Consider the following 12443-nt stretch of genomic DNA (forward strand, 5'->3'; position numbering starts at 1 on the left):
GACAGACTCAAGGGCAAAGGGTGACAGCGGTGGCGGTCGTGATAGGAGATGTCATCCCCGCGCTGGCAGAGCAGAGCGCTGCGCTGACAGAGCTGCAATTCTTTATCAGGACTACATTCCTCTGTGTTCCCCCTCCTGCTCCACATCACATTCTGGAGTTTCTGTGTGTGGGGGCTGTGTTCTGCCTGGATGCTGGTCTGATTCATCTTCATATCTCCCCAAGTGTCTACCACTTTTCCTAGCCCAGAGCAGCTGTTCCATGCATATTTGCTGAATGAATGAAGAGAGGAGTATGGAGTGTCTGAACAGCTGCCATCTTCAAAAAACCAAGGCACTGAACCAAGGAAGGTGCCGCTGGCATAACTTCCCGAACACGACAGCAGAAAGGAGTTCTTGAATGTCCTTCCTCTCTAGAACATCTACTTTCGAGGATCAACTCAGGCTGCACTAAGGGCTTAAACAGCTTCTTACTTTGACGTTATGTTCGTCCCACAGTCATGTCTGACTTTTTTGCAACCCCATAAACTGCAGACAGCCAGGATCCTCTTTCCATGGGGATTCTCTAGGCAAGAATACTGGAGTGGGTTGCCATGCCCTTCTCCAGGGGATCATGCCGACCCAGGGATCAAATCTGGGGTCTCCTGCCTTGCAGGTGGTTTCTTGGCCATCTGAGCCATCAGGGACGCCCACTTTGACTTTATTGTCCTTCATTTTCCCAGACCCGCTTTCCCTTGTTTCGTCTTGGCTCCACCTATCAACTCTTCACATGCAATGCCTTCTCCAAGACAACAGGGGCAACAGCAACATGGGAACCCCATCTGCACAGGGCTGAGGATGGACTGTACATCTACTGAAATCTGTTCACGGCACCTTAATTTGGTGACTGTAGCAAGAACAGTAGGACTGTCCTGTGCGTGCGTACTCAGTCCGTCAGGCTCTGCAACCCCATGGACTGTAGCCCACCAGGTTCTTCTGTTCATGGGCTTGTCCAGGCAAGAATACTAGAGTGGGTTGCCATGCCCTCCTCCAGGGGATGTTCCCAACCCAGGGATAGAACCCGTATCTCCTTTGGCTCCTGCCATGTGTGCTATTTCCAGGATGTCAATGATGGAGCAGGGCTGAGGTTATTCCCAGATGTACATGGAGTCATGGAGAAAAAGCCACAGGGGAAGGACCTGTTCATAACCCCAGAGGAAGGACCCAACTTGCAACCATGTCATAGCTACTCTCCAACAGCCCTCCCTGGATGAATCACATGCCCAGAGAACCATACCCTTCTGTGATCTCCTTCCATGTGACTCTAAATTGCCCTGGGGTAACCAATGAAATATCAATAACCTCAGATATGCAGATGACACCACACTTACGGCAGAAAGCAAAGAAGAACTAAAGAGTCTCTTGATGAAAGTGAAAGTGGAGAGTGAAAAAGTTGGGTTAAAACTCAACATTCAGAAAACTAAGATCATGGCATCTGGTCCCATCACTAAACAGTGGAAACAGTGACAGACCTTTTTTTTTTTTTTTTTTTTCTGTCTCCAAAATCACTGCAGATGGTGACTGCAACCATGAAATTAAAAGACACTTACTCCTTGGAAGAAAAGTTATGACCAACCTAGACAGCATATTAAAAAGCAGAGACACTACTTTGCCAACAAAGGTCCATCTAGTCAAAGCAATGGTTTTTCCAGTAGTCATGTATGGATGTGAGAGTTGGACTATAAAGAAAGCTGAGCACCAAAGAATTGATGCTTTTGAACTGTGGTGTTGGAGAAGATTCTTGAGAGTCCCTTGGACAGCAAGTAGATCCAACCAGTCCATCCTAAAGGAAGTCAGTCTTGAATATTCATTGGAGGGATGATGCTGAAGCTGAAACTCTAATACTTTGGCCACCTGATGGGAAGAATTGACTCATTTGAAAAGACCCTGATGCTGGGAAAGATTGAAGGCAGAAGGAGAAGGGGTTGGACAGAGGATGAGATGGTTGGATGGCATCACTGAATCAATGGACCTGAGTTTGAGTAAGCTCTGGGAGTTGGTGATGGACAAAGAAGCCTGGCGTGCTGCAGTCCGTGGGGTCACAAAGAGTAGGACACAACTGAACTGAACTGAGCCAATGAAACATAGCAAAAGAGATACTATTAATATTTGATTTCAGAAGCTGTGTCCTAAACACCTGGTAACCTGCCTTGTGTTCTTAGAAAGGTTGCTCTGGGAGGAGTCAGCTGCCATGTCTGGAGTCTGAATGCTCTAGATCCCCATACTGAGAGGAAGCCCCAGCTAGCCATGTGGAGAAGCTGCACAAATAGCTAGAGAGACGCCCAGCCATCCCCAGCTGCTGTGGGCATCTAAGCTGAAGAGTCTAGTGGTGAGTGAAGATGCCGTCTTAGACATCCAACCCACCTGGAACTTCACGTGACTCCAGCCATCCGACTTTACACCTTGAGACCCCAAGCAACAACTGCCCAGATGAGTTCACTCAGTTGTAAGAGGTAAGGATAGACAGTTGTTATAAGACACTAAATTTGGGGATGGTATGTTACCCAGAAATGGATAAATAGAACACCATGAACAGGGATGGAACAGGCATTTGATGCTGTCCTTACCAATGTAGTCTCTTTCAATGCGTATATCCACTCTGGGTAGCATGAACCCATCGGGGTATCTCACCCCAACCCCTAAAAAGATCAAACTTTTGCCCTGGGCATCTAGCCCATAACACCCACAGTGGGATCAGAATCCAGCAGCACTGACTTCAGAGCCTGTGTTTCCTCTGTTTCCCTTCTGCTGTCTCCAATCAGTTCATGACGTGTCTATACCTGTAGCCAATGTTTTTAAAACTTTAGTTGTCAAATCTATAAAAATGAATTGTACTCCCACTTTGCCTTGCATTCTCTAGTTAGTGTTAGTCGCTCAGTCATGTCCGACTCTTTGTGACCCCATGGACTGTAGCCCACCAGGCTCCTCTGTCTAAGAGATTCTGCAGGCAAGAATACTGGAGTAGGTTGCCGTTTCCTTCTCCAGGGGCTCTTCCCTGTAAAATATCTCTTATAAAACTCCTCTCACCAAAAGCCCACATTGATCATTAAGAGCTTTGGAAGGAAAGCAAAAATAAATGGGTAAGTTGTCTATGAATTCTGATTACTGCAAACTTTTGAGAAAGAGGGGATTTAGGTTCTATGGACAATGTTGGTATATAATTACACTGTGTTTCTTAGAGAAAAAAATGAACAGAAAAAAATCTCAGTTGTTTTTGTACTTTTTCAGAGTTGATGGGGAATAAAAAAAGAGTTCTCTGGGTCTGAGAGAGCTGGGCAGTGTACTACAGATGTTCTCTTTTTGCACTGTTGGTGTTCTGGGTTGGAATGTTCATTTCCCTGCCTGCCCCTCACATCTAATGACTCTCCAAGACCTGGAATCATATGTTCCCTTTTGTGACAGGGAAATACAACCCAGCGCTGCAGCACCCACTCCTACCTACTCTCAGGGCACCGTCCTTTAGTCTCCCCAAGCCCTGGGTACCATCATGGGCCATCTTCACCTACTGCCCGGCCCTCTAGCAGCCCCTCCCATTGCCGTGCTTGGCCACCCACACTTCTGAGCCTCTTAGAATCAGACTCTCCAGGCCATCTACTAGTTCAGACAGACTGAGAAACAGGAAAAAGAAATCCACGAAGCCAAGGGTGTGAAGTGGGATGGAGAACACACTTGGCAAGGGTATCAAAATTGAGGAGGAAACTCAGCAGCGGAGGCTGATTTCCTTCGCTGCACTCTGACTTGTATGGAAGGCTTGGTACACACAGGGCCACATCTTCCCCTCTGACCCCTGAGTCAAATTGCCATCCCTCTCGTAAGGTTTCTGCTCCAGATCAAATGCCCAGCTCCCAGCTCTCCACGTGTGGGTCTTCTTCTAGAACATGGACTCAGCCAGGCCAGGTGTATTCCTGGATCATTGTCAACAGCACCCCACCAACACCACCAACATCATATAGTGCTGTGGGGGAGGGTAAGCGCTGACAATACACATGAATTAGGTTATATCAGTCTCCACTCTACGTGCTCCATCAGCGCCTGCTTCAGGATCCTCAAGTCACTTACTGTGTGTATAAGTATGCCACAGCAGTGATGGGTATAAAAGGGAAAGAACTGCCACTGAGTCGGGGAGTGTTGCCCAAGGAGAGAGTGACAGCTCCATTTCACAGGTGAAAAAACTGAGGCTGAGTGGTAAACACCCAAACATATAGTGCAATGAAGCAACAGATCAAATCGCTAAAAAAAATCCATTCCTTTCCCGCCAGCTTTAAGAATCCATGACAAGACCTACTTGCCAGGGTAAATCATGCCTGTTCCTCTGAAAGGTGATCGCTCATTTCTACTTTTTGGTATAAAAACACCATAGGGAATCTGAGATATTTTGGCATGGAACTGAGTAATACGAACTATGATTAAATATATTATTATTGAATAAATAAAATATCAGCTTTTTGAAATTTTTATTGGGCAAAGAATTCAAGCAAAGGCCATACCCTTTCCTGTTGGTCTAGGAATGCCAAGCTGTGCTGCTGATGCTGCTGTGTGCTCTTGCTCTTCAGGCAGGGGAAGGGGCAGAGGAAGCTGAGACTGGGTGTCTGTAATGGGGGCTACTTCCCTGTACAGGGGTCACATGTTCCTGACATTGTGGAAGGGGTGAATAAACCAAAACAATACTCAGCACTGAGTGTTTTTCTTTCCTGTTATCACGCAAGTTCCAAAGCCACATGATGAAGCGTATTTTGTAAGATAGACAGGTTTGCAGATTATATTTAAAAAAAAAAAAAAGAGGGAAGAAGTAAGTTATTAAATGTGAGGGGACAGGACTTAAAATCCAGGCTTTGCCTCTTCCAAGCTAATTTGACTTTGGCAAGAATTCTTTGAGCCTCCGTTTCCTCATTATAAAATGGGAATATCAATAACTTTTGTGGGATTGTTGATTATTGTAAAGAATAGTGAGAATAAATACCTCACTTAGAATAGACACTTGATAATTAGTAGCTGCAATTACAAAAACACGTAGGTTACGCTTTTTCAATTGTGTATGATTAAAAAGCTTTACCTTTTATTATATATTTGCTATTTACAGAGCAAATATATGGTAGGTGGATCAGAGAAGGCAATGGCACCCCACTCCAGTACTCTTGCCTGGAAAATCCCATGGATGGAGGAGCCTGGTAGGCTGCAGTCCATGGAGTCGCTAAGAGTCAGACATGGCTGAGAGACTTCACTTTCACTTTTCACTTTCATGCATTGGAGAAGGAAATGGCAATCCACTCCAGTGTTCTTGCCTGAAGAATCCTAGGGACAGAGGAGCCTAGTGGGCTGCCGTCTATGGGGTTACACAGAGTCGGACATGACTGAAGCGACGCAGCAGCAGCAGCAGCAGTAGCAGCAGCAGCATGGTAGGTGGATAACCTTCATATATTTGTTGTTGTTGTTCAGTTGCTAAATTATGTCTGCTTCTTTGCAACCCCACGGACTGCAGCACACCAGGCTTCCCTGTCCTTCACTATCTCCTGCAGTATGCCCAAACTTATGTCCATTGAGTTGGTGATGCCATCCAACCATCTCATTCTCTGTTGCCCCCTTCTCCTCTTTCCCTCAAACTTTGCCAGCATCAGGGTTTTTCCCCACTGTGTCTGTTCTTCGAATCAGGTGGCCAGTGTCTTGGAGCTTTGGCTTAAGCATCAGTCCTTCCAATGAATATTCAGGGTTGATTTCCTTTAGAATTGACTGGTTTGATCTCCTTGCTGTCCAAGGGACTCTAAAGAGTCTTCTCCCACACCATAATTCAAACACATCACTTCTTCAGCTCTCAGCCTTCTTTATGGTCCAACTCTCACATCTGTATGGGACTGTATTTGCATATATTAATACATACTCATTGAATATGTAATATTCATCCATAAGCATTTTCCACTCCATTCCTTTTCAGATGAGGAAACTGAATTCTCAGAGAAGTTCAGGGACCCCTCAGAGTTCAAAGGCTCAGCTTAGACCTCTGCTTCCGTAAGACGTTTAAGGGCTGCCAGCTGCCCACAGCTCGGGGCTCCCTGCAAACTCGCCATGGCTGGCTACTTGCTGCTTGTGCAGGATGACGCCCAACGTCTGGCTGTAATTACAAGGAAACATCCATAAAGAGTTCCTGGGCTCCAAATGGATTTGACACAGTGGCCCTTTAAATCAAACTCTTAACACGATTATCTTGATTTCTCTTTGGTAGTTTTTCTAAGTAAGCCATGCCTTTAGAGGCACCTAATACAAAGTGACAACCTTCGCCGTTTTCCAAAGCACCGATGGACTGGCGTAGAGAGGGCCCATTGTCACCATGGTAATTACCGCACAATACCTGACGGCCAATGGACAGTCAGGAGGCGCAGGCAGCAGCTGAATCCGGCATTGTCCAGGCCCGATAAAAAGATTAGAAGCCCTGAAAAGCCGGGGAGCAGGATCTCACAGCTCTTTCGCTGGGCCCTGAAAGGCCCATTGTGCTGTCACCATAAATTCTGGGTTCCCCGGGCACTTGACAACTGAAGCCAGGGACAATAGAATTCTTGTGTCCAACAAAACACTCCTTGTCCAGTGTCAGCCTTATCAGCCGCATTTACAAATGTCTTTCGTTGTACCCAAATAATTCCCTATTAGAAGGGCTATTGGGAGCAGAACTAAATAAATATTCACAGCCTTTGTAATATCTTTGGGAAATGAATAAACAAACAGTCTCCTAGCATATGAGCAAACCTCCTGCTACTCTACATTTTATCCCTATTTCTTGCCCGAATGATGGAGTTTCTCTTTCCACCCTTTACCATATTAACAATTGCAATAGAGGATGCTCCAGTGTCACTTGTACCCACTACATGCCCCCAATATATATAGCCTTGGTGCCTCTACATGCATTTTTCTTTTAATTAATCTTCCCGACAGCACTGAGCAGGGCTTGTTTTATTCTGCTCGTACCTCCTAAAAGAGAAAGGAATCAAACCTCAGAGAAGTTAAATAACTTGCCCAAGATAACAAAGCTAATTAGCAGTAGAATAAGAATTCAAAACCACATTTCCCATGCTCCCAAGGATCTGCCTTCCCACTTCGCCATGATTTCTCTACTGAATAAAAAAGGAATACAATGTCAGAGAAAGAGGAAAAGCTAAACACATCCACTATAAAAGTCACATCATTTGTTATAGAACCTGGGAGCACTTAGAAAGAAAATGAAAAGCCTTTCTCCAAGAGAGTATATACACACATATTTTCCCCTAAAATAGCAGCAATTTTACTTTTTAAGTTTTGGGGGGCCATGGTGAAGAGGAGATGGAAAGCAAATAAAAATAAATATAATCTAGCTTCAGGAGAATCTTGGGGATGTCCACCAGATCAACTGGAAAAGCTGTAGAAAGAATTGCTGGGGTAAACCAAGCAAGCAGGGCACACGTGATCACACCTGTTTCAGAACAATATTTGCTCCTTCTTCTGAAGTTTATTTAGCTTGTCTCCTTGTTGTGAATGAACAAATATCTCAACATTTGACAGTAATGTACATGACAAAACAGAAACTTTCTTGGACAGCAATCTTAATATTGTATTTTTGGTTGCACTGGGTCTTCATTGCTGCTTGGAGGGCTTCCTCTAGTTGTGGCAGGTGGAGGCTGCTCTCCCGTTGTGGTTCATAGGCTTCTCGTGTGGTAGCTTCTCTTGTGCAGCGCAGGCTCTAGGGCGGGTGTGCTTCATTAACCGTGGTTCCCAGGCTCTAAGCAGGCCTCAGGAGTTGTGGTGCACGAGTTTACTTGCCTTAAGGCATGGGGATCTTCCCAGACCGGGGATCAAACCCATGTCCCCTGCACTGGCAGGTGGGTTCATAACCACTGAACCACTAGGGAAGCCTAAACAGCAATCTTTACATAATGATTTTGAGAATATTTAAACTGTAAATGGTTCCCTACCAGGTGAAGAAACATTCACACTGCTCAACACAGCTGCCACAATTCTTCCTGGTCTGTCCCAGCTTCACCTCCTGCCCAGGTAAGGCCTGCTGTTCCCAGCAGGCTATGCACCTCCCCACACATACCATTCCCTCAGCTGAATTCCCCTCCCATTCATTGTTGGTATAACTGTGGTGGAACTTTCCCTGCTCCCTGTTGTGGACTTGGGCATCCAGATTCCCTCAGTATACCCTATTATGTCTTGATTTCTCCAACGGGTAGAGTTCTTTGTTATTATGGCTGCCTGCCCCTTCCAACATTGCATCTAAGAAAGCTTTGAGATCCTAGTAGACAGAAATCAAGTCTTAATGCTCATTTTCTGTCTGTCCTGGGTCAGCCTGCTAACCCTCTAAAGGACTTGGCCTACGGGAGAAATGCAGAAATGGTAGAGGTGAAATAGAGAACCACCATAAAAGTGTTTATTTTTTAAATTTTAGACCACTGAAAACCTATTGCTTTTTTACCTACTTGATGTCAAATGACAGGTAAAATTCATAATCTTTTAAGGACTGTAATAAGACACTCCCTTGGCCCAAATTACTCAGCCTTGATAAAAGCTATGTGGAGCTGTTCAGTTTGTTTTCGAAAATAGTTAAGATCAGTAAATGGACTATCATTTTGTAAGCAATTGGCTATTAACAAGACTGGGTAACCAATAGGTACTTCCTTAGTGACTGACAGTAAATCCATGTGTTTGTACAAGTACTGAGTTTGAAAAATACTCAGTGTGATCAATACTCCCCAAATACTTCTGATGCCAAGTGAAGCATTTAATCATCTCTGAGGACTCGAGGGTGTGGTTACAGTCACATACACAAGATGCTAACTCTTTCAGCTCTCCCGCACCCCCTGGAACTGGGTGGCACACAGACACACCTTAATCCAAACAGCTAAGATGATTTCTAACATTTACTGAGAGTTCACAACGTGCCAGGTCCTGGGCTGTCATGTAGAATTTAATCCCATAACCATCCTCTACATCAGGTGCTATTTTATTTCATAACAAGGAATTGAGGCGCAGAAATTCTCAATAAAGTTGCCCCTTATTCAAAAAGTCATGAAACAACAAAGCCATGATTTGGACACAAGCAGTTTGAACCTATGGCAATCCATCCAACCACGACATTCAGCTATTTTCTTCAGACATAAATTAGTGCACCAATTTAGGGAAATAATGCAGTGATTGGAAAACAAAAGATCAAGGACTGCTCCATCACCTTACCAGGCTACTGAAGTATCCAGAGAGAGAGAGAGAGAGAGAGAGAGAGCGAGAGAGAGAGAGAGAGAGCAGACACTGATGACGCACCACCCCCCAAATGAAATGATGAACAGCAAAGACTTCTGACCGTGACCCGAGGCCCGAAACAGTAGTGTCATCAAATCTGAGCAGCCTCCATACAGCCAGGAAAGCCACCTATTTGCAAACATCTATATTTACAAAGATGGTCTTTATACACACACACACACACACACACACACACACACACACACACGCCCACACACACTGTCTGAGTTTTTGCTATGTGCTAGAAACAGTCCCAGTCTCAGACCTCTCTTTGGAAGGAGAGCAAACTGCATGGGCCATAGCAATATGGCTGATGTACGATGTAGTAGGAGAGGGTTCTCTCTTGAGGTCATTTGTTTCTTTCTTCAGAAGGAAACAAAACAAGGCTTCTCAAAAGTAAATAGGACTGTCCTTCTGCAATGTAAAATTAAGGAAAAGAAAATGCCATTTTGTTATTTATCTCTTAGACATTTACTCTGAAGATACAAGCTGTACAAATTCAAAGTGTCGACAAGCTCCACAAGGTCAGGAAGCATGAATGTTTTCTTCTTTATTGTAAGTCAGGTGGACAGAAGCACAAACTAACGCTCCCAAATAACTTCTGAACAAATGATCAAAAATAAATAAAGCAGTGAGTCCCTAACACCAAAGTCCCACCTGGGCACAGGTGCAAAGAAGGCCCACTGTGGGTGGTGACTTGCAGTTTTTCTTCAGGAATAAATATGAATTTGGCCACAGAGAGGCTATGTGAGCCAGCAAGCTAGTCTAGTGGGCACTCTGCATCCTTATCACACCTCACTAAGTACGCTGGATTCATTCAGGGTCGGCAGGGGAAGTGGGCCATTAAAAGGTTTCAGCTATACTTTGTTGCACTTTATTGGTAGAATAATATTCTCCACTGTGTGCATCAATTTTGAGATTCTTCAAGAATGGCATGCCAATATCAAGAATCTAATATCCTCATAAGAAGCATTTTCTAGGTTGTTCCCCCTGGACTCCCCTCCCAGGCAGAAGTACACACACACACACACCATCGTCCATTTCTTTCTTTCATCTTTAAAAAGAAATTCTTCAAATAACAAGTGAAGTCCATTTTTATCAATTTCAATGGTAAGAACTGAAACTGAAGATAAAATGGCATTGATCACAGTTGCATAGAGTTGGGTCATCTTATTAGACTGAACTTAGATCATTAATGTGGAAGTGACAGGCAAATGGCCTTTCTGTACTCAAATCAGAGGCTCTGTGAGGTCTTCCACTGTGCTGGGTGTGTGCTAAGTCACTTCCGTTGTGTCTGAGTCTTTGTGATCCCATGGAACATAATCTGTCAGGCTCCTCTGTCCACGGGATTCTGTAAGCAAGAATACTGGAGTAGATGGCCACGCCCTCCTCCAGGGGATCTTTCCAACCCAGGGATCAAACCCACACCTCTCGTGTCTCCTGCATTGGCAGGCTAGTTCTTTATCACTATTGCCACCTGGGAAGCCCCTGCCACAGAAAATCAGGCTGAATTTTGAAACAGGGTTTCCTTATGGTTTCTGGGCTTTGATATCTTTAGTTATCTGATACTGTAAGTGTGTAAGTTACACACACACACACACACACACAAACACACTATGAACATGCTGATCTCTTACTTCTTAAAATATTTAAACCACATTCATATCCAGCAACTTATATAATAAATTTTGACCCGGGGCACTGGACTGGACTTGATAGTCAATAAGGTTCTTTCTTGTTCTGAGTCTACAAAATTCTGCAATTGAAGCAATCAGTTCCCCAGCTAAAAGCAGCTCAGCTCCTTCCAACAGAGTTCTGACCACAGTTGGGAAAATACTGAGCTAGAAGACCTCGAGGCTCTTTCCCTCCCTTATAGTCACTCTGAGTCTGTGATTTCATGGGGCAAACCAGATACCAGGATGAAGCCATCTTTAAAAGGACACTGCATATGCAGGAGACCATGAGGGCAAACAAAGTCTTCCTTTAGCTCTCGGGGAGACATGTAATCACAGCCAGATTTCACAGCCCCTGAAAAGATGGTCTGGTTACCTCAGGGAGAGCCAGGAACCAGACCAAGTGGGCGTGCCACCCAGCAAGCAGCAAGAGGGCAGGGGGGCCATGCTGTGGATTAGACAGACCCTGGCAGGAAGCGCAGCCCCTGCTGGGGTAGGAAATAGCAGTCCTGCCTGTTCCCATTTGGGACTTGACTCCTCACCAGCTCCATGACTCAGGACTGCTTCCTTATCTGACAGGCATCACAATACCCTTCAGAAACTCTGGTGGTAAGGAGAAAGGAGTTAACACATGCAAAGCACACTTTTATTTTCTGGCACAAATTAATTGTTCACTAAATGTTAGTCCACATCATCATGATAAAAAATCTATCACATTTCTGTTACACTGACTCTATGTAAAGACGAACAATTAGTGCAATGCCTGACAAGGGATTGCAACAAGTAGGGGCCCAACAAGTTACTGTTATTACTATTCCCTTTAAATGACAATGAATCAGGAAGTGAAGTACCTTTTCAATTATCCTTCAGTCCTGATCTCAGCAAAAGCAGTGTCTCCACTTGTGGTGATCCCTGAACAAATCTCTCTTCTAATTGAGAAGGTAGTCTCAGGTTCAGAGTAGACCTGACTATATTGTCTCCTTCTTATTTTCTTTGTTTGAGGGCTACCTTCTATTTAGGAGGGCTTCCCAGGTGGTGATCATGGTAAACAACCTGCCTGCCAATGCAGGAGACAAGCGACATGGGTTCAGTCCATGGGTTGGGAAGATCCTCTGGAGGACGGCATGGCAACCCACTCCGGTATTCTTGCCTGGAGAATCCCCTGGCGGGCTACCATCCATAGGGTCACAAAGAATTGATCATGAATGAAGCAACCTAGCACTCAGCAGCACTCAGCATTTCTATTTAGGATGGAAGCTTCCCTGGTGGCTCAGATAGCAAAGAGTCTGGAATGCAGGGGACCCAGGTTTAATCACTGGGTCAGAAAGATCCCCTGGAGAAGGGCATAGCAACCCACTGCAGTACTTTTGCCTGCAGAATCCTATGGACGGAGGAGCCTGGTGGGCTATAGTCCATGGGATCCCAAAGGGTGGGACAGGACTGAGCATCTAACACTTTGTATTCATGATGAGGCAC

At 44.9% G+C, this 12443-nt stretch overlaps 1 protein-coding gene across 1 annotated transcript in view; it reads right to left on the minus strand.

Annotated features, from left to right (window-relative positions):
- The window catches only part of CDH11 (cadherin 11), a 153842-nt gene that overhangs the window by 89705 nt on the left and 51694 nt on the right, over positions 1-12443 (minus strand). The gene's annotated exons all lie outside the window — the stretch shown is intronic.

Source organism: Ovis aries, chromosome 14, assembly GCF_016772045.2.
Source record: "Ovis aries strain OAR_USU_Benz2616 breed Rambouillet chromosome 14, ARS-UI_Ramb_v3.0, whole genome shotgun sequence".
NCBI classification, from domain to species: Eukaryota; Metazoa; Chordata; class Mammalia; order Artiodactyla; family Bovidae; genus Ovis; species Ovis aries.